The sequence below is a fragment of the Falco naumanni genome, chromosome 3 (genome assembly GCF_017639655.2).
Source record: "Falco naumanni isolate bFalNau1 chromosome 3, bFalNau1.pat, whole genome shotgun sequence".
NCBI classification, from domain to species: domain Eukaryota; kingdom Metazoa; phylum Chordata; class Aves; order Falconiformes; family Falconidae; genus Falco; species Falco naumanni.
Genome location: NC_054056.1, coordinates 25,774,523 through 25,802,099, shown reverse-complemented (window position 1 = coordinate 25,802,099; position 27,577 = coordinate 25,774,523). Strand labels below are relative to the sequence as shown.

At 41.7% G+C, this 27,577-nt stretch overlaps 1 long non-coding RNA gene across 1 annotated transcript; it reads left to right on the top strand.

The window, feature by feature from the left end:
- The first annotated feature begins 607 nt into the window (after nucleotides 1-607).
- LOC121084970 lies at nucleotides 608-21,872 on the top strand. The gene is made up of 6 exons (XR_005826913.1): nucleotides 608-985; nucleotides 6,228-6,362; nucleotides 7,850-7,951; nucleotides 11,946-12,188; nucleotides 19,737-19,845; nucleotides 21,608-21,872. It is a non-coding gene; the product is annotated as an uncharacterized LOC121084970 (long non-coding RNA).
- Nucleotides 21,873-27,577: the final 5,705 nt, after the last annotated feature.

The window sequence follows — 27,577 nt, the reverse complement described above, 5'->3', positions numbered from 1 at the left end:
ATGCAACTGGGTATGCATAGTTTAGAAAGCAAATTGGTTGCAGAAAGGAAAACCAGATTGATTTAGTTCATCAGGTTCAGCCAGCTCACAATGGAAAGCTATCTGGGGAAAAATATGGTTAGTCAGCATGATGTAAATGTTTTTATCTAGTTTTTTGTTGACCTGCTGAGGTATATAGATGATACTTATTTCTGCTTTTGTCACATGTGCTTTATTTTTAAGGAAGTGTAATTCACCATGAGTGTTATTAGTTGTTACCTCTTGGAGATGACATTTTAACCAAGTATAATGTAAGCTATGTAGTACTTTAAATAAAAGTTAGTATTGTTTGCTTTAGATTTTATTAAATCAGTTTGAGAATGTTCACCAGTAAATCTGTATCTCTTCCATGCAGACTGAAAGTACTGCTTTTAGAGAAGGCATCACAGTAGCTAATTTCTCATGAAGAGCTGAAGGGGCTTTAAATAGAGTATAAAAACCAGGTTGCTATGTCTTGAAGTAGTGGTGGGAGGTTTTTTTGCTGGGTGTCTTTGAGGTTTGGTGGTTGGTTTTGTTTTTGGGAAGTGGGTGGGTGTTGGGGGTTTTGTTTGTTTTTTTGTAAATTAAAGTTGCTTTCAAATTAAGATTTTATTGCAAGCGGTGGAGGCACAAGAAGGGAAATCAGTCTGGAGGAAAAGATTCACAATGCCTGAATCTTCTGATTATAAACTCTAGAGAACTTGTGTAAAATACAGTGCCATATTGTGCAAAAATCTAAGCTTTCAGAGCCACTGCCAGAAGCAAGTAGCTACTTTAATTTTGTACCCTGCGTGGGCTCGGTGCCTCTGCAGAACAGCTGGGTACCTTTGGGATCCGCCTCTGACCGCAGCAGGGATGCCTGGCTGCCTGCCCTGACCGCTGCAGGAACATCTGTGGAAAACTGAGCTGTGTCCAAATCAGGAACCAGGGGGACAGCAGGAGCGGAAAGTGCCAGAGCTGCTCCGAGGTAAGTCATCTCTGCTCCCAAACTGGAGCCTTCTCTCTGGGAAGGATGTCCAAATGCCATTTCTAGCATGCCTAAACAGCTCATTCAGAACTAGTTTGGGCACGTTTTCCTTCTTGACAAATCAGATGTGTTTATTTTTAAGATACATTTTCTTTTCACAGAAAGGTTTTTAAATCGGTTTCACTTTTTCTGATACAAAAGAAATAGTTTAATCTTTAAAATACTGAAACTAGCCTGGTAAGGTGAATTTTACCAGAATAAAACCCTAAATTAATGGGTTTTATTTATTATAAAATACATAACATGTCTACATAATACATGTGGATATAGATGTATAATACAGAATTTATATGTACGTCAGTGTTTAGTTGAACTGGCTATACTTGTATAAATAGTGTGTGTGGGGGGTTTACCCTCTTTTTAAAAATAATACCTGTTATTTCTCTTTTTAAAGTATTTCTAGGAAGCTTGGGCACAGAAGTGTAGTGTAGATGGAGCTTGTTCCGCTGTAAAATAGGATACGTGTTTAAATTATTCGGAGCACGAAGACCTGATTTTTATTTCAAATATGTTCCATTTGTCCCAATTAATTATGGCCTGTATCAGCCCAACTGCGCTGATGGATTACAGAATAGCACTGATTACTGACATTCCAGGCGTGAGAGATCTTGGCAGTAGCAGAGATTTTTTAAAAATCGTTGAAAGCTGAATGAAAATATTGTTGTGGAATAGCAGCTTAAATTTTTATCAGTAGACGGCGAGCCAGAGTAATTAGTTGTCTGAGCATATAGCTTCCTACTTAATGCGTAGTGTTCCAAAACCAGACAAAGCTATTCCATTGCACAGCACCTCAATGTCAGCTGAGCAGTACCTTTGTACATTGGTTGCATTTTACTTCAGAGCTGTCTAAACTGTCCTTGGAGCTATTAAAAAATAAAAAAGCTGTCTCAGAAAAAGAAGTTTCTAATGCCTGCACTCTTTCTTCAGTGCTGCAGCAGCTGCAGCTAATGCACACCTTTCTGTTTCACAAGCTTGCTGGGCGTAGCTGCTGCGTGTAGTGCAATTCCTAGAGCCCTCCCTCACTAGGATTTAGATGTTATTTGTTGTCCTCTAACTATTCAGCATGAACCATTGCTTCACTTTTTGTTCAGCCATACCTGGGAGAGGTGTGCAGCCTGGTTTCTAGCACTGGACAGCCTAGAGCTTGAGTCCCTGACTGTTCCCCTGCTGTGCTAGCGTGCTCACCTGCTGCTAACAGGCTAGGATTAAGTGTAAGGCGGTAGAAAGCAGTCCTCTAAAGACAGGATGGGAAGTACGAGGTGATAGACAGCGTTGTTCGGCATGCTAAAATGGTAGGGTTTAAATAATTATTTTTAAAAAGCCATAATTTAACCTGTTATCACAAAGCTAAGTAACTTGGGTGGTTAAGGATAAAGCATAACAGGGTTTGAGAAGTTAATGGCTGCTGGATAGCGGCATGATAAGCCTGTTGGATGTGGGTGAACATACCCTGTTGGTATACAAGATGGCTGGAGTGGTACCAGCTATGGAATACCTTGAAGCAAAAGCATGGAACTTAGATGGGATGGAGGGGCAGTGCAAGGGATGGGGTGGCCAAGACTAGGATGCGCTGAGTTATGGCAAGGCTCTGTAGTGTGTGAAAGGAAGGGAACAAGGAAAGGTGCATGTCTCAGGAGTGGGGGAAAAAGGTAGTGCAGTAACAAGAAGGTAGGTGACACGAGCTTCATCTGAAAGGCTAGTTTCCGACACATCTGTCCTGTGTGTAGGAGAGATTTATTATTCGGAACATAAAAATGTAGGTCTCTACATCAAAGATCACTCCTCAAGTTTACCATTTTGAATGATGGCAGTGCTATATGGGGAGGGAAGGAAAGTAGCGAGATACGAAAGAAAAGAATAATGTATTTTGCTGGAAGAATTAGGGACAAATTTTAGAGAATTTTCATACTTCATGAAGCATCTTCATACTGCAGGAAGGTACATGCCCAGGGCCGGTACCCTCATGGAGGAGGAATGCTTCCTCTCTCGGGGAGTTCTTATTCTGTGTTTTTTGAGGTCCCAACAGTTCAGAAAACTGCCTCTGTTGAGTAATGGCAAAAGAATTTAATTTTTAAATGTTCAGGTTCAAATAATATTTAACTTCTTGTTATCTATATTGTTAGTTTCGGGAATGTTGGAACAGGTGCTTTGCTAAATTAACCTTCCACAAATGCAAGAAAATATTTGCTCTTGATTGTTTTTAAAACAGGCCATCAAAAAGAACCAAGTATTAAGTACCTCCCTGCTATAGATTATATGCTCTGAATTTCTTCCTAATCGTGAAGGAATATATAATAATCCTTACATTAAAGGATTATTATTGTAAGAAGTTTGGATGATTTGTTTCCCTGGCACAGTAACTTGTCTAATATTTAAGCAAACCACCTGCAAAACTGAAGTTCTGTCACTAGATGGTGGGCTTAGCCTGTGCATCTCTTTCTCCTCCCTTCTCTCCCCCTTTCCTCCCTCACTGCGCTTCTAGGGAATGACTAAAGCAATAATTCTGTTTTAATGCTGCTTCTGAATATTATGTCTACAAAGGTAAAAAGCCTTAGCATTTAAAGGCTTAGGGCAAACTGAAACTCTTCATCCGCATCTTTTGCCTTTCAACTTTATCTTCGCTTATGATGCCCAGTACTGAAGGCATTATTTATTATTTATGGTTGGTAGCATGTCTAACATTGTGCTACACAACATGAATACTTCTTAAAAGTCAAAATAAAAACTACAGGAGTAGATGAGAAAATCCAGAGCTGGAAAACTTAAATGTTAAATGACTTTTTAAAATGACCAGCAGAAGAAATGAGTTCTTTAAAAATAGAATAGAGTGGTAGTGTGTTGGTTTGGAAATCCAGGGCAAAAATTTCTGCCTGGTGACAGGTAGTAAGGAAACAGTAAAAATGGGAGTGGGCAACAAACTGGGACAGAAGGGAGTCTCTCCTTGAGACTTGGCTTCTGTTGGACTTGCTCCAGCCGGTGCTTGCTCCGGTACACCTTTTTTCCCATGCAGTGCAGCTCTAACTTGGCACCTCTTACAGGCCAACAAAGTGGGCCTGTAAAACTGGGATTTTTTCAGGAATGGGATGTGATGTTTTTGTCTTCTGTATTTGCTAGTGCAAGTCCCAACTCAGACTCCTCTAGGCCAGCTTTAGGCTCACCTCGGTCAGCGTGTAGCCATGACATTAAAACTTGCTATCGTTCCATTGTGTGTTTTGGAAAGTGAACTCCCCTTTGGCTTTCTATTTGGTCAGATTCCTCTGCTTCTAAATATGAAACGTGTTTCTAAAGCTGAGATTTCAGATGTATTAAGATGTGAACAAAACTCAAATGCTAATTCTTCAGTTTTGTGTAGATAGCGTTGGCCATTTTCCTGCACAAGAAAACATTGTGAACAGAAAGAAAAAAAAGAAAAGGGAAAATTTCATGCTACAGCTCTGTTGACCCTTTTCTTCTACTGTTCTCTGAACATTTTTGTTTTAATGAATTCCCTTTTGAGTCTTACATACCCAACTTTAACAAGTTGGCATCTTTGGCAGTTGTATCTACGAGAATAACTGATGTGCAAAGGTTTTCTTGCAGTCTTCTTCTCCCTAGCTCTAGGATGGGGAAATTGAAGAGACGTAATTATCCTTCAGCTTGTTACTGCATCCTATCATAGTAAAGAAACCCCTTTTTTAATGTTATCCTACTTGTCTGCCATTCTCTGGGTAGCAGTAGTGATTAGTTTGTGTAATGTTAAACAGATTGCCCATTTGGTCGAGGGGAAAAAACCCACCACCACAAAAAAACCAACAAACCAAACACTGAGAAACGCGGTGCGGTGGGTGGTAGGGTGCTGGTCTGTGGTTGTGGGTTTTTTTAATGTAAGTTATAGACTTGTATATCTCATTCCTCCCACCTCCAGAACTTCAAGAGTTCTGTTTCAGATAGGAGATACTTGAAGAAGAAACACTTCAGTGCCAAGACAGGGTCGTGCATGTTAATCTTTGCAAAGGACTAACCATGTGTTTGGCAGTCAGAGTAGTTTCTTTGCACAGAGAGATGGTCTTGGTCAACTAATACCTCGACTGGTGGGTCTAAGCAACTGCTATCAGTCAAAATTACATGAATATCTCAAAGTTAGCTGCAAGAGAAATTTACCAGTTCCCACTGGAACTAGAGCTATTTTGCAGGACTTAATGTCCCATGGGGAAGATTCCAGACAGTCCTGTAGTGAACTTCAACTCCGCTAGCTATTACAGTGGAAAAGGAAAGTGCCTGAAATTCCTGGTATAAGAATCCAGACCTCCAGACTTTCACTTATCTGCCTAAAGAGTCACATAATTGAAGTGATTGCCTATGCCCAGGGCTGAGCCACTCAATTTTGTATTTAAGACTTACGACTTCAAGCCTGACTCCACCTCTCAGAAGACCTCTTAAAAACAGATACTTGAACCATCCAGTTTGTCTGTCTTGGACTTGATGATTATCACTTTTCTGCTCAGTATTTTCCAGACCAGGTTATCCTTTTGGCAGATTGGTTTTCAAACATAGTGATCTGAGGACGCGGTGTTGTAGAATATATTTTCTTTATATATACATTTTCAAAGAAACCAAATGCCACCACCCACAAAACAACAAAAGCAACACAAAAAAATCCACCACCACCACCACCCCCCCCCCCCCCAAATCCAAAACCCAAACACCAAAATACCAAAACCCAAACCTCAACCCTGTTTTGGATCAGAAAGACTAGGTGACTGAATGCAGAAGGGGCTTTTCTTTACACAATTTGTTTTAATGTGCAATCTCAGTCTTTATTGAAACTTTTTGCCACCGTCACAATAGAAATAGCAGCACTTGCACTGCCTTCTGTACCTGACGGTTTGTATCTTGATTGAGAAGCATGCTATGGTATAGTATTAATGAACATAGCAGACAAGTTTGTTCATGCTATTTTTATTTATTTTATAATAGTATATTATCCTGCAATGAGTTGGGGTGGGGGCAGGAGGAAGGACTTCAGCCTTTGTATTTGAAGTGAATTCCTTTTTGGATCAGTAGGATAGTTGCACCTTCATGTTTACTTTTGTCAGCTTCTGAGTACAGATTTCAGTAGGTTAATAATATAAAAAATACTTCGGATCTCTTAATTTAAAAGGTGTGGTTTTGTTTTTTTGTTTGTTTTTTTTTTTCCAACCAGGCTACACATTCTTTGGAGTGCTTCTGCTAACTGAAGTCATCCAACTAATTATTTCAACAGGGTGAAATCTGTTAAATCTAAGCTATAAACATCTTTGAGATATCCTGTGGAAACTTCCAGTTGGAAAAATAAATGGTGAGTCCCTGTTGTAAACTTACAACAATGCCAAGAACAGCAATATTCTGCCTTTTACCGTAGGTCTGAATAGTGAGTTTTCTAGGAAGTTTGCAATGCAATAGTTGAATGTTCTTGCTTTTGCTAAGGGGCCTCTGAGCACAAACAATGTAGTATGTGGATCGTGTGTTTGAAAGGTACTTTAAATGAACTGTAAGGGAGAGATTTATTACCCCAATAATTAAACAGCAAGAGTAAAACAAGCATTTATTAAATGCCACAGGTTGCATGATGGGCTGTTGTTCCTGCTGTCAAAAATACTACCTTAGAAGTAGAAGAAAATTCATCAGTTTCAAACAGTTCCAATTTTGAACATGAAACTCATAGAGCTGTGGGTTTTGAAGAAATAATGCCTATGTTTAAAAACAAAACAAACAAACGAAAGTCTAAATAGCCTGATCTATTGCCTAACAAGTCCATACCTGAAGGTCAGACTGAAGTTCTGGAAGCACAGGTGGGATGAGTACTGATAGCCATCTTCTGGGAGCAAACAGTGCAGCATACCCAGCACCCATCAGCACCTCAGTCAGTATGGAAACCTGGAGCTATGGCTGAACAAGGGATTGTTGCCCCTGACTTTGGATGTCCATGTGAGAGAAGGGGATGGTCTCTTTTAGCGAAGTCTCCGTCTTAGCTAAACAATGAACCGTATCCAACTATAAAAATGTGCATTTGAGACTTGGAAGAATATAGTTGCTGTTTGATAAAGTGGCTATTACGCATCTTAAACCAAATGTCGACGAGGTACAGCCTGGTATCAGGCTTCTTTAGTCTTCTGCTGACCTTCCTCCAGATGTTTGACACTGGTCTCCCTTGGTTCATAAGGGTTGAACCTACTAATGTCACCCTATACCTAAATTAGGGACTTAAAGCTGAACATCTAATAGCCCCATGCCAAAAAGAGCAGAAGCAGCTGGTGCTGCACCTGTGTGAAAGCATTAGTGATGGTAACATTATCTGCCCAATTACTTCCTCTGACTAATAGATGGGTCATGACCAGGTTATATCGATTGATCTTTCCAGCTCCTCTTCTGTAATTGCCAGGAAATTTCCCTTTCCAGGCTCAGTTTCACAAACCTGTAATTTAATAGGGGCATGGCTGAATCGCTTGGCATGTATGGTTGTATGAAGACGAAGGCTGAGAGCTCGAGAATGTAAAAGCATGTGCAGTTTTGGGGGATGAGGTGGCGGGTCATAACATTTATGACTAGTTCTTAGTGAAAAAGAGCCCTGCAAAAAGTGAACTTGGTGTTAGCTTTGGGTGCTCCTTTCTACTGCAGTGAATATTCTGCCAGATCTCCCCGACACCTGCGTAGTCTCTGCTTTTGTATAAAGTGGGTCCTAAAAGCCTGACCTAAGCTTTAGGTGGGACCCCCTTTGGGGCCAGCTTGCTTCTCAATACTTCAAGCTCACCAACAGGTGCTACTCTGTTGCCTTCTGGTTCACAGGTTCTTGATGTGGGTTTTGCAGCAGCGCTCTTCTGGAAGGCTCTTACCGACCTTCCCTGCTCCCTTCTGGTTCCCCTGGCCTCCTCTAACTCGATCTTTACAGTGAGTATGAGATTAAGTAAAAATATGGGATGTATTTTTTTTTTCATTGCTGCGACCAACTGAGGTCTTTTGATATGAAGCAAAAATCCTCTAGGCACGCTCTGTCTCATACATACATACTAGTTAGGGTAAAGCAAGCTGGAGTGGAAGGAGCAATTCCTGGTGCATACCAGTCCTGCATCACACACGATGCTACTCAGTTGCTCTGAACAGGTTTTTAAGGGTTTCTAAATTTCAGTAGTCTGCCAGGTCATATTCATGCTGTATGTTGGCTGGCACCTGTGCAGACTATGTGCCTTTTTTTCCATTGAGGATAATTTTCTTTCAAATACCTTTTAATTCCCGCTGGAGGCTTCTCTCTGGCTTCCCATTTTTTAATTAAGATGACACTTTTTTTAGTGGTTTGATTTATGTTCTGATATGGAATTACAGCTGCTTTTGCATGTCCCTGCATAATTTCCCCCTCCTCCCCCACTTCCAATAAAGCTTGCCTCAAAATATCCAAAATTATTTGTCTTGGGCTGCCTGGGACAGTTGATATTACAAATACGATGTTATGCATAAGCACTGTCAAATATTTCTCTTCTCCAAGATTTGCTTTTGGCTGCATCTTATCAGCTGGATTCCTTAAATGGGCTATGGAAAAGAGAACCTTTCCTTCATGCAGCTTGAGAGAGAAATCAAACAGCCTAAAATGAACTTTTAAAAATAAAATCTATGCAATCTATTAAAAGAAAACCCAATATTATACTAAGGGCAAGCAAAATTATTGTTTGCTCCCTACCCATGGGAACCTTTCTCCAGGTGCCCTAAGGACGTGCAGTAGCTGTCTGAATGCATTTATGACTCTTTTAGCTATAGAAGAGAAAGGGGATAACTGACTCATGCCAGACAAAAGGGCATCTGTACAGAGAATGTAGTTCTTGGTTTTTAGGAATCATTTGGGCATAGAGTAGCAAAATCTCTCCTCCTTGTTCCTTGGTACTCTAGGAAAGGCAATCTGCTAGGGAGCAGTAGGGAAATTCAAGATGAAGATGTGGCAGATTTCTGCAAGGGTGTCTACAGGGTATTGTTATTCATTTGCTTCGCTGCCACGAGACCGTTGTGTTGCAGCTAGAGTGGAGAAAGGGGAAAAGATCTGTTGGTGTGCCCTCATGTTTCATTCTGAGACCTGGGGTTGTTTTACAAAACAGCAGTTCTAGGATAATGGCTTAAGTTGACAATATTCCTTAGCTAGATGAGCACTATCACAGCTTTAGTTAGCAAATATAGTGTTTTAAATTTACTTTTGATGAGTTACATATCCTAAAATCTCTGGTACATTTTTCCTAAGCCAAATGACACTTAAAAAGAAAAAAATAATAAGAAAAAAAAACCACCCCACCAACAAAAAACCCAGACACTCATGCCATTTCAAAAGTTTTCAATGATCCAGGATGTATTTTGAAATATATTGATGATTTCATCCTTTGCAGATGACTGTTCATATTGCAAATGCCAGCAGAAGAAGCTATTAGTGTATTTTGAAAGATTATGTGTATTGAACGGGCTTGGCAGTTTCTTCCTGTAAGAAGAAATTTTCTTTCTTCATTTTCCCGGGACAGTGGTATCACAAGGGCTGAAGGGGTAGGGAAGAGAAATATGAGGAAGTTCCATTGCTATTTTCTGTGGCATCTTATTTATGTGTAGAGAGAGTATTCCCTCTCTCATTACTGAATAGCATTTGCAAGCCCTTCAGGAGAATTACAGTGATTTTAAACACGCTCTGATTTATTTTCATGGATAGACTTTTGGGTAGATACTTCGTGCCACTGACATTTGTAAGCAAGCGCTCCATGTTTTGCTGAAGCAGCAGTAAAAGCAAACCATACATTAACAAATGCATTTCAGTCGTTCGTTGTTGCTGCACGCTTCATGGGTGCATTGATCCAGTGTCAAAAGTAGAGGTCAACTTTAGTTTTAAATCTTTACTCTTGTGATAGCGGTTCAGGCTCTGGTGAAGGATAAAACATACCATGTGCAACGGCTACGTAAACAAATTGCATATGGACAGGCAGAATCTCAAACTCTTCAAAAACCAGAGGGGCTTGCAAGGTAAGATGTGTAGGGCCTGGCTTCCTATGGATGTTTTCCATGATGCGAAATTAGGTTGAAAAATAATTAATTCTGAAGTAAGAGGGTCTGCATACACAATTAGGTGGGAATGGTTCACCTAGATTATGTGTAGACAAGTGTTGTTAAAACCAACATCTGAAACTGGTGTGCTAATGGTCAGCTTGCGGGAGACTTAATTGATGGGCCCTATACGATGCTGACAGAGATATCTAAAGACCCAGATGCCTTCCAAAAAGTGTTTGATCACACTAATGACTGGCTAAAGCAGCAATGACAAAGTCCTAAAACTTTTCACCTTTCCTCCCACTCTCCACCTTTACAATATTTAAAGAATCCAGTGAAAATGAAGTAGCAGTTGTTCACCGTTCTACCTAGCTGTGCCGGCAGTGTGGTGGCATGTTGCACACCCCTACTGCCCTTCGCCTAGACGAAGCAGCACCTTCTAGTCCTCCAGAAGTGACTTTTGCCATCACCAGCAGTACACCATGATCAATATCTGGAAAGAAAAAAGCCCAATGTGTCGGTTAGGGTATGTTTTCTTATGGGCAAATGAACAACTGGTGAGAGGGAATGTCCAGTGGAAAAGGTTGCTGAGTGATGTGGGATGGTGAAAGGAAGCGAACGAGCAGTTGGTGATTTAGAGAGAGAGGGAGAAAGATGTTACAGGTCAGTTATAGCAGTGAGAAGTGAGGTATTTCAAGCTAATTAGCTGGAAAATGTTTGGCATGTTTTAATTTCCTGAACAATTAGAATGGATAGAAATGTCTTCTGCTTTCTTTGGAAAACATTTTTTAAAGCACATCGTGCTAGGAAATGAATTAAGGATCTGCAATAACAGAAATGGGAAGTTTAATAATCAGCTAATTAAACCTAGACAATAGATCCGGCTCTCATATATAAGATCACTCTCATATATAAGATCACTGTCTGTCTTCTGGGTGGCACTGAATAAAATCAGACCTTTTGCAAAACATATTTTGAATGAAGGCTAATTCGCTTCCATACAGTTGATGCTTATTTTCTTAGAAAAATAAAATAAAATAAAACAAAGCACCAGGACATTGATCTTGTAAGCTGAAAAGGGAAGCGTGACATTTCAACAGTGGGATTTTTACAGAGTGCCAATGATCCTTGGGGGACCAGGTCTCCAGCTGGTACAAATAATCAGAGCTTCATTATTCAGCTTCATTTTGTAGGTGGCTTTACAGAAGCTGTAGGTTGCCCCTGGGCAACCTAGATGCCTAGTCAAATTTTTTCCACAAATTGTATAAATGGAGAAAATCTTTAGCTGTGTGTTGAGGCTATGTGGGAGGGAAGCATCGCTTCCATTCAGGACTGAATGGCTCACTCCCCTTTTTATTCTCAAACCCCACGGCATCCTCATGGCAACCTCATTATTATTTGCCTGGAAGTTAATCACAAGTGTAAGTGCATATTTTTAACTTTCTTGAATGTGAGCGGCTTTGTGTACTTGCAGGACTGTCAGCTCCATCACTGTAAAGCGAATGGAAGGAAGGGTGATGTGTGTGATTTTCTGTGCCGTGTCAGGGCTACTGGCCCTGTGTGGAGGCCCCTGTACCAGGCTGCTTCACTCTTCTTAAATTAAACATTTTAGGTGAAGCCTGGCCAAAGTGAGTTCCTGGGGTAGTTTTTTTTGTTTTTCACCTTTGAACAATAACAAAACTGGCACGCTACCAGGAAGGGCAGTGGCTGGGGTGGGTAGGAAGGAAAGAATCATATAGGAAATAATTGTGTAGGATGTTTTTTTAGCATGAGGAAGCAGAAACCGAGAGTCGACTCTATAATAGATTTGTGATTAATGCATACGTTCAGCTATAAGTGGTATCTGCACAGAAAATCGGTCTATTTCTGTTTGCAGGCTTTGTTTCACCATTCCAACGCGCTGTCCTTGTTTTTCCCACGAGCAACTCTGAATGCTGGGGAAAACTGAGGTTGCAAATCCGAACGTGGGATTCAGACTCATCTCTGGGGCCTGTGAGAAATCTGAGCGGAAGAATCACCTGGAGATTTGAACTTCAGTGGAAAACCACCGGGCCGCCTGGGAGCTGTGGAGGGGGCGCGGGATGGAGGGAAGGAGACCCGTGATTCCTGCCTGGCTCAGGTACTTGGAGGGCTGCATTCGCTCTGGTCATGGGAACAGCAGAACATCCCGACTTCCCAAACCACGAAGCGCTTTCAACTGCCCGTCGGCCGGACAGCTTCTGCTGTCTCTCCAGAGCGGGCACACTGCTGTGGACAGACGTTATTTGGGGAGGGGGGGGAAGGAACAGCCTATGGAAGCGGGTGAGTGACATTGCAACTTTATTTCTCTGGCTCCGTGTTCCTTCGGAAGCACAGCTGTGGGGCAGAGGAGAAGGGGAAAGCTTTGTCAGTATGTGGGTTACCAGTGAAGCAAAGGGCTGATCGCCTGAAATGCACTGCTGAAAACAGAAAGCAGAATTAATCTCAACCTTTGGCTTTTTCTTCAGGAAACAGTTATGCAGGCAAATTGCACTTGTTAAATAGCTTTTTAGCACTTTCTCTGATCAGGCTGACACTTTTGGTATTCTTAATTAGAGGCTGCTAGAGCGCTTGCGGATAATTTTCGGTCCTTGCAAGATGAGAATGCCTGGTAACTTGTTAATCTTTATTTAATTTTTAAAATATGGTAGTCTAAACAGTGCCTTCTGAGGTCTGTGAGAGGTTGTCATGTAAATGGTGTTAGAAATAAAGCACTACATAAACAGCAGTACTGACAGCCAGGCAAAAAGATGCCTTAAGAAACGGTGCCAGAGAGAGAGCTTACTGTGCAGGACACCCACTGCATTTGAACTTTGGTGGTTTTCTGGTCAGCGTTACACACTTGCGCAGCAGATCCTTTCCTAGGGGCTCTCTCGGTAGCTGTTTTCTGTTGTGGATGTGTGTTTTGTACTCACCCATGTAGGCATTCTGGATGCCTTTGCAGACTAAGGAGGCAGTGCCTCCCTTAGCCTGACTTCACAGCTCTACTAATTCTTGGGGCTCTCTGTGAAAGACATAGCCTTGACACAGCTGCTGTCTTGGCTGTCTTCCCAGCACTTTTTTTTTTTGTTGTTTTGTTTTTTTTTTTTAAATACAGCTTTCTTACCTGGCATAGAATAATCTGGGTGCTTTTTTTCCAAACTATTTTTTCTGCTCTTATGCTCTGCATTTTTTTGGCTGTTTGTTTGTACACTTCAGCTAATCATCTCCATCACAAAGGCCTTTATCCTGCTGTTGAAGTGGTGTGTTGTGAGGTGCACTGTAATACTCTGCTTGGGAGAACTGATCTTTGATGATATCAAAGAATTTTTACAAAGCAACACCAGAAGGATCTGTGTAGTTTGTACTGCTATTGGCAGGAATATCTGGAACAAAGAAGCAAATGAGCTTTCGGGTGCTTCGGATCTGAAAGGGAAGCAGCAAACCTCAAGGTTGAAAGCAGAGTGAGGTAGTAAACTTGATCTGATTCACAAAAGTGCAATGTATTTGCTTTCTGAATTCTGAGGCACTCTTGATCTTTCCTTCCTCAGTTCTTAGGACACCATGAGTCATGCTTCTCCTGTGAAATCTTCTGCTGCATCACATACTTCATACATGCATGGCAGGATTTTGTCTGTCACCTTCACAAGGGTGTTTTGTTTGGTCTCCCATTCCATCCCTGCCCGTCTCCCGCAGTCTGGGACTTGGCCAGTCAGTCAACATCAATAATTAATGGTGAACAACAAATACTCGTTGCAGTTAATTCATGATCTGCTTGTTTGCACAGACTAGTCACTGCGCAATGGCAAATAGAAGCAGCAAGTGTCTTGGACTGTTGATGCTCAATTTATGAACAGCAATGAACTGACTCCTTATCTATGAAAGTAGTATGATGCTTAAATGAACAGGGTATGAAAGCTAATTTAAAGACATGGGTTTAATCTTCCTAGCTGGTGGCTAACACTACATTCAGGCAGGTAGTTATTTGTAATATACTATGGAAATATCCGTTTACCACTTGTGTTGTGGCATTTACTTAATTTTCAGTGTTGTGGTGCATATACATATTTTTTAACCTGTTAAAGATTAGCGAATCTTACAAGTGCTTTCTGCTGTTACTTGCTTGGGGGTTTTGAGAGGGACTAACCCTAAACTGTTCTGTTTTGTTTTCAGAAAATAGCCAGAAGTGACAAAACTTGCCAAATCTTTCCTTTTCCTTGAAAGCCCAAATGTCTAAGGGAGTGCTGCTTTGCAGGGGCTTTTACAACCTTTGTTTTTAACTGCTCTGGAATGTGACACATTGTTATCGCAGTTGCCTAAGAAGGCTTTGGTTGCAGGTTTATCATATACTCCAGGCTCATAAACTATTTCCCTGGGGACCACACTGCATTCTTGATTTGCATGGCGTCTCGTGGCCAGCCAGCACCATTCAATTCCTGTCCTCTTGGCATCCTGTCTTAGAAAATGACCTTCTGTTCTCCGCCAGTATCTCCAAGTTGCTATTGAAAAAGTGCCTGCTGTTCAGGAAGACCCACAGGGGTGTCTGGCAAGAGAAAACAGCACTGGAGTCTAGGAAGTTTCAGTGATGCATATACATACACACAGAGAGGCAGTCATCGCAGGAAAAGCAGGGTTGTTTATATTCCTGTCTTTGAAATGATAAAGAATACAGAAAAATTCCAAGTATGTACAGTATGAAACAGGTGCAGAGGAGCTCAGCCACACACAAAGGGCAACCCATAAAACCCCTGGCTTCCAAAACACGGGCTGAATTTGCACTTTGCAAAGTGCAAATTCATAATTTATTTCCAACATACAGTTGGGCAGATGCCAGGGTTTTTTTTGTGTGCCTTTTTATTTTAGGCTTTTTAAAAAATGAGTTTTGAGAGGAAGAAAATAAACAATCCCTTTTTAGGAATTCATTGCCAAACCATCTTGCAGTTCTTGAATGGTAACACTGTAGACATTAAGACATTTGTAGGCTTGGCAGGATCCCTGTAGAACAGCATTTTTAATCCAGTATGCACTTAATTATCTTAATTAAGGACACAAGTCAAGCCATTATATTTTTGGGAACAGGTGCCCACTATCTCCCCTACACAGAGGAATGACCCTCTAAAAAACACGTTTTGCTGATAGCAAAAACTCGTAATTTCCCTAACCATCTCTAGAAAAAATGTCAGTTGTAATTTTTTTATTCATGAGAATTTTCATGACACAGAAAAATATCTTTCATCTTACATTCATTACACTGTCATTCCAATCTTTAACTATGCCTTCCCAATTGAGAAAATGGAACAAGAAATTCCTAATTTATTTTGTAGCAGTTCCTTGTAAATCTTACAGTTTCCAGTTTAGCAAGATGGGTAAACATATATTCAGCTGCACACATGTTGTTTTCAATGAGTTAAAGTTGGGGTACATACTTAAATTCCTTGCTGATATGCATCTATCTTGTGCAATCTACTAAGTTTGATATTTTCAAAAAACAGTCTAGCTACGTTTTAGAAGAGCATTGCTTGTGTGCAAACACAGTCTGCAGGGAGCATATGCATGTGTATGGTGATTTGTAGGATACTTACATGTATGAGTGTACACGTGAAGTCTCTGCAGTGTATAGACCTATGGTGACGTCAGGAAAAAAAATATAATCATGCTTTTAGTGGGTATAGGCTGGCCAATATAAAGCATAAGATCCAAATTATAGAGTTGTCAAGGGTCTCTTAGGGAAAAGAGAAGAAAGGAGCGATTTATTGTACCTACTGCACTTCTACTTGGGCTGCATATCTGGGATTAGAGATGCTGCTAAGCAGTTAAGGATGGTAAAAAAGCATGGTTGGGTGGGTCTCTGACCAAAGCCCTTTCCCTCACCTGGAGGGCAAGGAGTATCCTGAGGCACAGACAAAAGGTGCCCCTGGCAGGGCTGTGGTCCCTCTGCAGGGTGCGGAAGGTGTGCTGATGCTGGTGCTGATGCTGATGCTGGTGCAGCGGTGCTGATGCTGGAGCTGCCACCCCAAGCTCCGCTGCAGATGTGCATCTCCACCCCAGGTGTGGTTCAGCCTCACCGAGCAGTGTTGCACTGCGGCTAGCAGCTATATTGCTTTAAAGAAAAAAGCTATAAAGCAATTTACTTATTTTTTTAAGTGTTTTCTAGAATGTCTAAATACCAAGCTAAGGAACAGTGCCCTAGGAAACCTTGGCTCTCTACCCAAGCATTTTTCACTTGTGTTTTGGTTTCAAAAATAGCTCTTGTCGTTAAGGCTAATCTCAAGACAATAACAAAGTAATGATGATTATGATAATAAAAAAATCTCCACCTCCCTCAGAGATTGGGTAGAAGTTCATACTCTGATCTTTCTTTCAAATTACCCTTTCCCTATCGTAGCTTTTAGGGCAATTTGGATGCTATTAATGACTAAAAAAAAAAAGTCATATCACTGCGGAGTATCAGGCAAGAATTTTTTCCCTTATCATTTCAACACCAGAAAAATCCCAAACGGTAAATTTTGTTCTCTTCAGATATTTATCTTCAGCACTGACAATGTTGATAGCGAGAGCCAGAGGCTTATGTCTGCAGGTTAAGTGCTTTTCCAGTGCTTTCAGTCTCAGCAAGTTTCAGGGCTGAGCGCTACCTTGATGGTGGTGGGCAGGTTTTGGGGTGCAAAAAAACCTTTAAAACTACAAAACCTTTCCCTGATTTCAGCTCCATGTCAAGCTGAGGCCAGGGAAGCCTCCTCACCTTGCTCAAAACTCCATTCTTGATATTATTCCCAGGTCTTTGCCTCGGATACTAAAAGCCAGTGATGTAGTATGCCTACGGTTTCATCTGGTTATATGATCCCGTGCTGATTTTGATGTTAATCCTTCAATTTGGTTTAACCACGTAGATTTACATTGATTATACCAATAAGCTCTTCAGTTAGGAAGGCTGAATCTAATTGCAGTCAACTATCAGCACGTTAGTGCTTAGTAATGTTTGTTCTGACAAGTCCTCAGAACTTGCTGTTGAAACAAAACAGTTGTGCTTTCTTATTATTAAAAATAAAACAATAAAAATGTCAGTAATTCCTTTTCCCTCTCAGGAAATGTTTAATGGATGTGGTTTGAAGTTTGTTGGTTTTTTTAATCTCTCATGACATTTTTATGTGCCTGTTGAATTGAAAGCTGTAAACAAAAAACTTACATATAATGCTTCTGAAAACCTTTGGTAACAATTTTATATTAAAAAAATGAAATTCTTTATGATTAGAAAACTAAGCAAAACCAGAATTTTTTTTTGCCAAAAGCTTTTTTTGCAGCTAAAAATGTTCCAGTAGACAACATATAAATATTTATAACGCTGCTTGAAAAATTCTTTTTGATTTAAGTAGTGTTAACAATAGGAGTTCAGTCAACCCTGATTACTACAGGCATTGTTTTTTGGAGGGCAGGCGTATTCAGTGAAAAGAATATCTGAAACATGCTGCAATTTCTTCCCAAAAGAGCCTTTTGCTTATCTGTTGTTTTTGTTGTGTTTTTTTTTTTTTAATCATTATAAAATATTGCTAAATTAAACTGTTAATCTGAACTTTAAGGAGACTTGAAGGTTCCTTGCTAACTGGGCTAGGAAACATAGTTGAAATTGATCACCTGGATTACACTGGGAGGCTGCTGATGGTAATTAAAAAATAAGAAAATACAAGAAATTTCCCAACTGGACTAATACTGGCTGTGTGTACAATGTCTTTTCATTCCTGACTAGTTAGATGGTGTTTCTTTGCTGGAGCAATTATGCATTCATCTCCCCAGGGGCCCATGTCCTCATGTAAATGTTAACACACATTCCTCTCCATGTCCAGCTGAGGTCATGGTAATTAGAGATAGAAAAGACCCTTTGGATCACTGTGTCTTTCCCCCCGCCAATGCAATTCTGTTTTTTTTAAGAGGTGTATTTACAATTGTTTTAACAAAACTTTGGAAAAGTGACTCAAGATATGAGGCAAGCGCTCTTCGCTAGGGGAGACCGTTCCACATCCAATACAGCATAAGAATAGTCTTTTTTTTTTTTTTCTTTTCCTGATGTTTTCTTATATTTTCCTTTGCTGCAATTATTTTTTCATCTGATAGGCACTTGAGACTCCCCAGTAACAATTCAGTTTGGAGCTTGTCTGTCATTAGCAACTTCCTACTTCATCACGTTGTGCATTAGCTCACTCCCTGGGCAGACATTCGGTTCCGAGCTCAGCGCGTGATGCGGAGTTTCTTAGCTTTTTATTACTCCGTTGTTGAGCCACTTTCTTTCCTGGGAACTCTTAAGCTCTCCTGGGCTTAAAGTCAAGTTTGCTATATGTGAACAACAGCATGGCAAACCAAGTGAGATCTGCAAATAAAGATTTTGATTTGAGGGAGGTTTGGGTTAGTGGAGAATTTTTTTTTTTTTCTGAGCTGTTCTGCTACTTCTCGTTTGTAATACTGTCTCAGTCAAACCATAATTACTGGTCAATGTTACCTCTCCCCAACACGTCTTTTGACTAGATTTAAAAGACGGATTATGAGCTCACTTAGTCTGGGTTTACATCATTGTAATTCCATATGGTAAAACCATAACTCTGTTGAAAGCAATAGCAGGCTTTACCTGTTTTCCCTGGAGTTAACTGGTACAAATCATGTATCAGCATTTCCATTGTCACCACATGTCCTCTCTTGTATGTGCTAATGTATCTATTTACCAAGAGAGGGTTTTCTTTCCCTGCATCCTTCTCTGGGTACCGGATGATAGGAAAGCTTCATGTTCTGTCATCGTTAAATAAATACCCTTGTATTTTAAACAGGGAAAAAAACCCAAAACATTAAGATGTATTTGTTTTCAAAAGCTGGATGAGAAGGAGGCTGCTTTCTAGTTGCATGAGGTGTTTAAGATATAAACAAAAAGAAGTGGGAGATTTGTTTTTTAAACCCCCCATGTTCATGGCTGCCTCTGCTTTAGCAGGAGGTTGGGCTGGGTGATCTCCTTAGGTTCCCCTCAACGCAAGTTAACCCATCACCCTGTGAACCTGTTTGAGGTGACAGTGGATAATCTAGATACATTGCTTGGGGAAATGGCAATAATAAATGATTCAGAAGAAATGAATTGTCTGCTTCTGCCTTGCGTAGCTGTCTTTTTACGAAGAGCCACAGGAATTTAGAATTAGGGGGGGGATATAATTCTCAGAATGTATCTCCCTTTTCTTTGCTCTTTTCTGATATCAGACACTGTAAGAGACTGCAGTTTTGTCACTGGTAAGTTAAATTGCCTGCCAGGCTCTGCTTTAAAGTCAAACTGTTGCTTTTACAGAGAAGATAAAAGCAAAAAAAAAAAAAAAGAAAATCACACAAAACCACAGCAACTTTCAAACAGCATACAGCCAGCAGGGTGCCATATAGGCATCCGTGCTTACAGTCACCTTTTGAAACAGCAGCAATTACACTGCATGAGGCACTATTGCTACTCATGTGCCAGCTTAAAAAGATGACTATTAGTTATATTTCCTCCCTGTGAGACACTGTGAAGTTGTTCAGCATTTTGAGCAAGCAAGCATGTTTTCTAAATCACATACTCCTCAAAAAACACCACGACACAAGCAAACAATTCAGCATCTTTAAGGGGCATGGGATATAGACGGTGTAAGTAAAGGCTCACTTATTGTTGCAGGTGAGGGCTGCTGTCCATATTGCCACCACAACCTCACACTGGAAGAGCATATGTACAACACACAGAAGACCATAAGGGAAGAAAGCAAAAGCAAGTTGTGGAGTAAAAAGTAAGTCGATGTCACCAGCTTCACTGTTAAAATATTTGTGTATCCATTACGCAAAATTCTGATTCCTGCTCCTACACCACTGTGGGTTTTTTTTTAAGCAGTTCTTAAAATTTCTAATAAGAAATGCTCTTTTCGGCTGATTGAACTCTTGCACACAAAGGAAAGAATTGAGAAGCTGACTCGAAGGCTGTGGAATAACGTTGTACTTTCTAGGTGCCTCTTTGTCCTCCTGTTGGTCTCACCGTGCACTTGCAGAAATCGTGGATGCAGATGCAGCTTCAAAAATAAAAGCTTGGTTTGTCAGAACTTCCCAAGGTCTCTCCGTTATGCTCCTTTCTTACTCTGTGGTTGGTGTGAAAGAGGTGGAGAAATGGAAACCAAACAGAACCTAGCATCGTTGCCAGGAGGGGCAGAAAGTGGACACAGTCTTTTTTCACCTGTATGTCAGCTGTAGGGTACCCTGGTGCTCACTAGCTGGCACAGGGATAGCATCCTGCCTCCCGTGCCGCCCTCCTCCGTGCTGCATAGCCTCGCGGCGGCCGAATGCCTCATGTGAGGAGACTGTACCAGAGCCTGGAGTCATTCAATCAATAAATAGTGCTCGTGCAATAACGTGCTCGTGTCACTGTTCATCGAGAAGCAAAAGGAGCCTGAAACGGGAGTATCTGCTGTTCTGGCTTTCTCGGGAGCCTGTGTTGTGTGAGCCTCATGTTAAGTAATTTCTTGTGTCTGTCAGATTTAATTATAAGCATTTTCAGACCACAGGAATGAAATAGCTAGTGAAAAGTCTCCAGTACGAAACTACGCCACTCATTTTTCATTGTGCTACAAATTTGCTCTAGTGACAGATGAATTGTATTAGAAATCATGCTCAATGAGTAGCACTGAGTTCTTTCCATTAGTGGCACCACTTTTAAGAAAATGCAAACTGTTCTGTGCTCTAAAAGAAACACAAAAGGTTGCTGAGGTCAGGCAAACTAGGTGTTTCACACAGAGTTAAATGAAATATGGCTGGTACTTACCACTGTGTGCTGGTTTCAGCTGGGATGGAGTTAAGTTTCTTCTTAGTAGCTGGTACGGTGCTGTGTTTTGGATTTGGTGTGAGAACAGTGTTGTAGCACACCGATAGGTTTGGTCCTTGTTGGGTGATCTTTGTACTAAGTCAAAGACGTTTCAGTTCCTCGAGCCCTGCCAGCGAGAGGGCAAGAAATTGGGAGGGGACACAGCCAGGACAGGTGACCCGAACTACCCAAAGGGATATTCCATACCATATGGTGTCATAAACTGGGGGAAGAAGGCAGGTGGGGACGTTTGTCTTCCCAAGTCACTATTATGGGCGATGGAGCCCGGCTTCCCTGGGGATGGCTGAACACCCACCTGCCCATGGGCACTGGTGGATGAGTTCCTTGTTTTGCTTTGCTGGTGTGCACGGCTTTTGCTTTGCCTGTTGAACTGTCTTTATCTCAGCCCTTGAGTTTTCTCACTTTTACTTTTCCAATTCTCTTTCCCATCCCACTGTGAGCAAACAGCTGTGTGGGGCTGAGTCACCAGCCAGCGTTACAGCACAGCACCCTGTAACTTGGTTCTGAACCTCTTTGTGTCTCTATCAGCTACCCAGTTTAGATACCTACAGCCATTATTAGTATGAAGGTCAGGGATGGCATTAAAAAAGTAGGTATAAAAAAAGAGCAGTATTTAAATCTGGTTTTATTAAGAATAAATATTATTTTTTTCTTTCCCTTTCTGAACTGTTAATTTCCAGGTACAAGTCATCGTATGGTTTGATACCTACTGTTCTGAAATTATATTGCTGCTTATTTGCATTTGAAGAGGAAAAATCTTCATCGTTACGGGTGAGTAGTCACAGGAAAACTTGCTATTGAATCAAAGCTGATCAATACTGTGCTTAAAAATACATTAGCTGGGAAAGCAGAACAGATGCTTGAGAAGAGGGATACTACCTACCATTCTGTTTCTGAAGAAAGTTAGTTCTTGCACAATTTTTTTGAGGAATCCTGACCAGATCGTCCTGCTTGTTTTTTGAGAAAGAACAAAAATAGTCCGTTTGCTCTATCAGATCTGACCTCTGATCTCTTATCATAGAATTGCCTACATCTTTTTCCTTAATTTTTTGGGGGGGGATTCCAAGAATAGTTGTCTCCAGGGCCTTGGCTTCATTTGTTCTGAGATCTAGAGAAGTCTGGTTTTGCCACTGTATTTGAAACCTCTTTAATTCTTGGGAAAAGGGTGAAGCTTACTGTTTAATTAAACTGAATGTGATTTTTCTGTGGTTGCATTTATGAAAAAGAAGATAACTATCCTGTGACAGACACGAAGTTTTCTGCTAAGAATAGACCTGTGTGGCCCATGAATACACCTTGTGTTAAACAGGTTTTGATGGAAGGCTCACTGCTGGATTTCAAGATAGCTGGCATCCTTTTCTCCCAAGCTAAAGAGCTGAAGAAGAGCTACTTAAGGCTCCTCTATATGGAGAAGCTGTGGAGAGATAAACTCATGGGGGAAGTTAAAGAAGAGAAGCTGGTCTCTGGGAAAAGGCTATTGCTCCAGGAAGGCACCTTTGGGTCACCTGGTTTGGTTCCATTCCAGAGATGCTCAAGGGCCTTAACAACTGCCCTGTGTCCCCCGAGTACCAAACCACACGTGTACTCTTAGCCTGCCATGAAGCTAAGGTCAAATGTGGGCTTGCACATCCTTGACTGTGCAAGCAGGAGAGCAGGTTGTGTGCTGGGTGCCAGGCTGTTGTAAATAGCTGTGTTGCAAGCCCCTGCTTTTTTTTTTTTTTTTTTTTTTTTTTTTTTTTTCTGTGAATCATGGTGGCAGCTTGGTTTAGGCTCCACAGTTCTAGTGTCATTTAACTATGAGAAAAACTGATTTTTCATAAATAGAGCATAAAAGACAGAGAAAGAGATTCTGATCTTCATTTTGCTTCTGAGAAAAGCATAGGACTTAATGGGTTATTGGGGCAGAATACAAACAAAAAGAACCTTGGCTGAAGTACTCTTAATGTCATGGGTTTTCAACATGGTATTTAAAGACCGTGAAAAGCAGAGTGGAGTGGCAAACTACACTTATGAGTGAGCTGAACCTCTAAAAGGCATAAATAAATGGAACCAGGCAAGGCTTAAATAGGTAAGACTACCCATCTAAGTTTCCAGGTATTGAATTCAATCAATTAATAAGCCATTTTAAACTAACCTATTGAAAAGCTTGAATATCAGCATTCATTGCAGTGATCTGAGCATTAGTACCTCATGCTAATTCCTAAGAACCAAAACTTGACATGCTGAATCTAGAAGTAAAATGGACTTGCTCAATGGCACAGTCCAAGGTGGGTGAAATGTAAATAAGAAAACAGCCATATGGAGCGATGTATCAGGTAATAATCACTTTATGTAGGTTATCAGACATAACCTTTTTTACCAGTAGAAGATGGAAGTTCTGCTAAGTTGCAGGGGCCAAAATGTTGATGTAGTTTACATGTGACCGTTGCCAGTGCAACTGAGAACAGAATTTGTTCTACAATTTCAGTCTTCTGTGTGCACTTTTATTTCAAAATACCCGATTGCGTGCCTGTATGATCAAGCTGTTTGTTTCCTTAGAGTCGGGATGAAGCGAAAGGGGAAGAACGTCCAAATCCCTTTTTATCTGTCGTTATTGTTTTGGCACAGGAAGAACTCTCAGTCAGTTCTGGTATTTGAATCCACCGGCTAAGAGCAACCTGGCTTGAGGTTGAACTCAATGCGGCACAGCTACAAACAATGTGCTTGGTCCGTTTAAATGGTGTCTCTTTGCTGTAACATCGTTTACCGCAGCCTCGTTGCCAAGGTACACCCGTGTCGCCCCTGTCAAAATGTCACTTTAGATCGGTACAGCGATAGGACTTAATTCAGCTGTCTACATGATGCAGGGTCACTGCTCACAACAAAGCAACAGTCCCGCTGCAGGCTGGTAAGCTGGCGGTGGGGCTCGGGGGAAGGGAAGGCAGGGGAGGAAGGTGAGTGTGAATAAAACAAATAGGGAGCTGTAATTGCAACAAATGTGCTTAGCTTGATTACTTGATAACCACTGTTTTCGGCTCAGTGTGACCATGTGAACTTTGTGGCCCAAACTTTACTGAAACAATAGATGCAGCCGGTGTAACCTTTACTAATTAAAACCATAATGATAGCACGCGACTGTACGGGAGCGCATGGTTGAGTGGATGGCCAAAGTTAAAGCCCAGTGGAAACATTTCTTATTGATCCAAAGCCCAGTAAAAGACAAAGGGAATGAAATGAGGGTCTTGTGCCAGGAGGCAGAAGACCCAGATCCTCTTCCAATGTTTGGAGTGTTCTGACTGGGCCTTTTAGCTTCATGTGTTTTAAAAGTAGCTTTTGGTTTATGTGCTTTTTCTGTTTGAGGGTAATCCAGTATGAGACCTCTACGACCTGGACATCAGAAGTACTGTCAGGCAACCATTTCCCCTGACTTCTGTTGTGCCAAACTGTACTGAAAATCCTATCCCGAGGCATTTTCATGTGTACCCATCCAGAAGCAGCAGATATCATGGATTACCAGGGTCTTGTCTTCTCAAGACTCAGTTTCCCTGCTTTTACATATGGTATTAAAGTATTTGTCCTATTTTTAGGCTTAATTAGTATTTTGGGGATATTTAGATTTTCTTAGATGAAAGAGCCATAATACAGAGTTACGTTATGCGAGGCTGGCAACTCCAGTCTTAAACTGACGTGATCCCACTAACTTCAGACAGAGCTATGCTGACACCCAGCTGAAGTTCCTACCTCGAGATTTGTTCAAACAAAAGGTTGTTTAACATCCCCTTAGGAGGGAAGTCAATCTGCTGAAATAGAATTTCTGATTATTATTCTCTGACTTTCCCTCTTGCTTAAAGCTGCACAGAAGCCTTGGCCCTGGGATACCAAAACCTCTATTAATATTTAACAAACTATGGACCTTTTCCTGAATAACTAACTCTTCGTTATCTAGGGTTAATAATGATTGATAAAGTTTCCATGTCTACCTCGGAGCAGAAGTTTGGAACAGGAGAATGAAGAGGAATGGTGCTTCTGGGAGGTCCTGAGAGGAAGGAGGAGGGAAACTTTGAGAGGGAATATGGCTTTTTGTAGAGGGTGGGTGATGGGCATCTGCTGGGGAGTCAAGTCTAGGATGGAGGAGGAGGAAAGGGGAGAAAAAAGAGGTAAGAAGCCTTCCTGTTAACTCAGTCTGTTTAAGACAGGAAAGTTTGAGGTGGTCCCGATCTTTCCAACCCCTCCAGGGGTTAAGGGGATGCCCTGAGTATAAATTGAGAACCAGTTACGAAGGCAAAACTTGGATTCAAATTTAGGTGCTTTCTTCAATATTTGGCTTTTAGAAATGCTTTCATGAATGGGCTGAGGGATAAATTGGGTGACCAAGGCTGAAGTGGTGGCAGTGACCTGTCCTTGGACATCAGCAGTCTTGTCATGGAATAAGTTGTGAAGTTTCTCCTGTAGAAAGGCTGGAGGAATAGAATGGTGAAGGGCAAAGTGGGGCAGCTGGAAGCAGATTGTGCTACCAACTGGTGATCGTTCTGTGTTATATAAAATGTTGTCATACGTTTTGAGGTCTAGTAGCGTGAAGACAATTTTAGCAGGGCATACTCTGGTACAAATATGAGGGGAAAAACACAGATGGAGAGGTTTGAGAACAGGACAAAGCTTTTTAGGAGCGTGAGGCTCAGAAAAACATAAAACCAGAAGTCATCCTTGGCATGGCTATATCCATCAAATCGCAAGGCAAAGACCACTCGGATATATTCTTGTAGTGTGGAACTGGAGCATCATCTGAGATGTCAGAGGCTAAGTGGCAGTAAACTGTTATGAACATCATCCTATGGACAGAAAATACTTGAAAAAACCCACAAAGAAAAATCAGCTGTCCTGCAAAGCGAGTATTTCTCCCAGGCAGAAACCAAGGCCAGTGCTTGTGCAGGGGAATGCTGTGCAAAATTGTTATAAGGTATGTGCAGAAATAAAAACTATGTGCAAGCATGGCAAGGCATTGTGGCAGACTGATAGCGGCACTGTAGGAAAGGGCAATGCACTTCAGACTTGAAAAGTTGAAATAGTAACAGACTTTTCCTAAAGCATGGGGCATAAATGGCACTTACTGAATTTCTTTCACAAGCAAACGCAAGCTGGGTGAAGAACTGCATCCTTTGCATTATATTCTCTCCCCTTTAGCAGTCGCTGCAGATGGAGTGCACCCAAGGTGCACAGATCCTCTCCCCATCCCAGCCAGGAGCAGCTCCTGTCACCTGGGCAGGGATGGAGTGAGCCATCCTCCACCCCCCAGCCCATCCGCTCCTCACACAGGAATACCCTCATCAGGGTGGTATGCACCGGCTGTTTAGCGAGGGGTCAAATCCATCTGGATGAAATTCCAGGGCTTCAGGAATAACAATGGCAGGAAGAGGGGTCCTTGAGCTGGCCCATGCCGGCCACCTGGAGCAGCACGTTGTTGACTTGTTGCCGGAGGTGCCACCCGCTGCTGCCTGATCCCTGGCTGCTCCCGACACCGTGGAGGACCGAAAGCTCACCACAAGTAGACTAAAACACAGGAACTCCTCCGTTAATTATGGAATTATTCTATGACTGTACTGCTTGCCCAAAGCTAAACCTCCTCTTCAGCACTTTGGGAGTTCTAGGTGTTCCGTGGTATGTATGTTAGCAAGCGGTACGTTCCCCTGTGCTCCTTGCTTATCTCCCGCAGGAAAACCCTCCCACACGACCCCCGTGAGCGTGCTTTGCCTTACAAACCCAGGTCTCAGCTATTTTCAGTCTGTCTGAGGGCAATCATGCTGGACTGATGGCTCCTCGGAGTGTGTGAGGCAGCACACAAATAAAGGGGGTGGTGGGCTTTGCGAGCCTGTTGCTAATGTTTGATGCGACGGCGTATTTTTCATTCCTTCAGCTACTGTTTTTTTCTGCTTTGTTGAAACTCCCCATCTGTTAAGGTAGATGTGCAAATGGACCCAACCCAGGGCACGGGGCAGAATCTGGCAAGTGCTGTAGCCTGGGAGATGTTTCCCTGTCTGGTTCTGGCCCTGAGGTGAGGCGGGAGGAGGAACTGGAGGGTTAGTCCAAGTTAGAAAAGAGCATAAGCACATTTTTTCATTTCTAACATGCCATGCAGCGCTCCGACCGCCTGATAGCAACTGTATGGGAAAATTCCAGCTTATCAATTTGTCAAAAATGTCTTTCTCATTGGGGAATAGGAGAGTGCACTGACACGCTCAGACAGAAAATGTAGGAGTGCTTTGTGAGTGCTCTGATAATTGGGGAACTCCAAACCCCAGCAATTAAGCAAAACAAACCAGAAACTCCTAAAAGGAAATGCATTTTTTCTGTCTGCCTATTGACCAGATCAACCCCATTTCCATTGTGACTGTTTTGTTTGGGGGTTTTTCCCCAGCCGATGACAACAGAGTGACCTCCTGCACCATTTCCTCCAGGTCGTGTCTTTTCCCTCCGCTCTGGAAGCAGCTTGCACCGGGTGGACTCGGGTGGTCAGACCTGGACCCACCTGCTGGTTTCTCTAGACGTATAGATGCTGGCTCCCCCCAGGAGGAAGTTACTACAGCTGTCCGTTCCGTGGAACATACTTGTACGATGAGTATATAGATGTGCCACCAGGGACAGAGCTTGGGGGATGCAGGCTTTGCCTATAGACT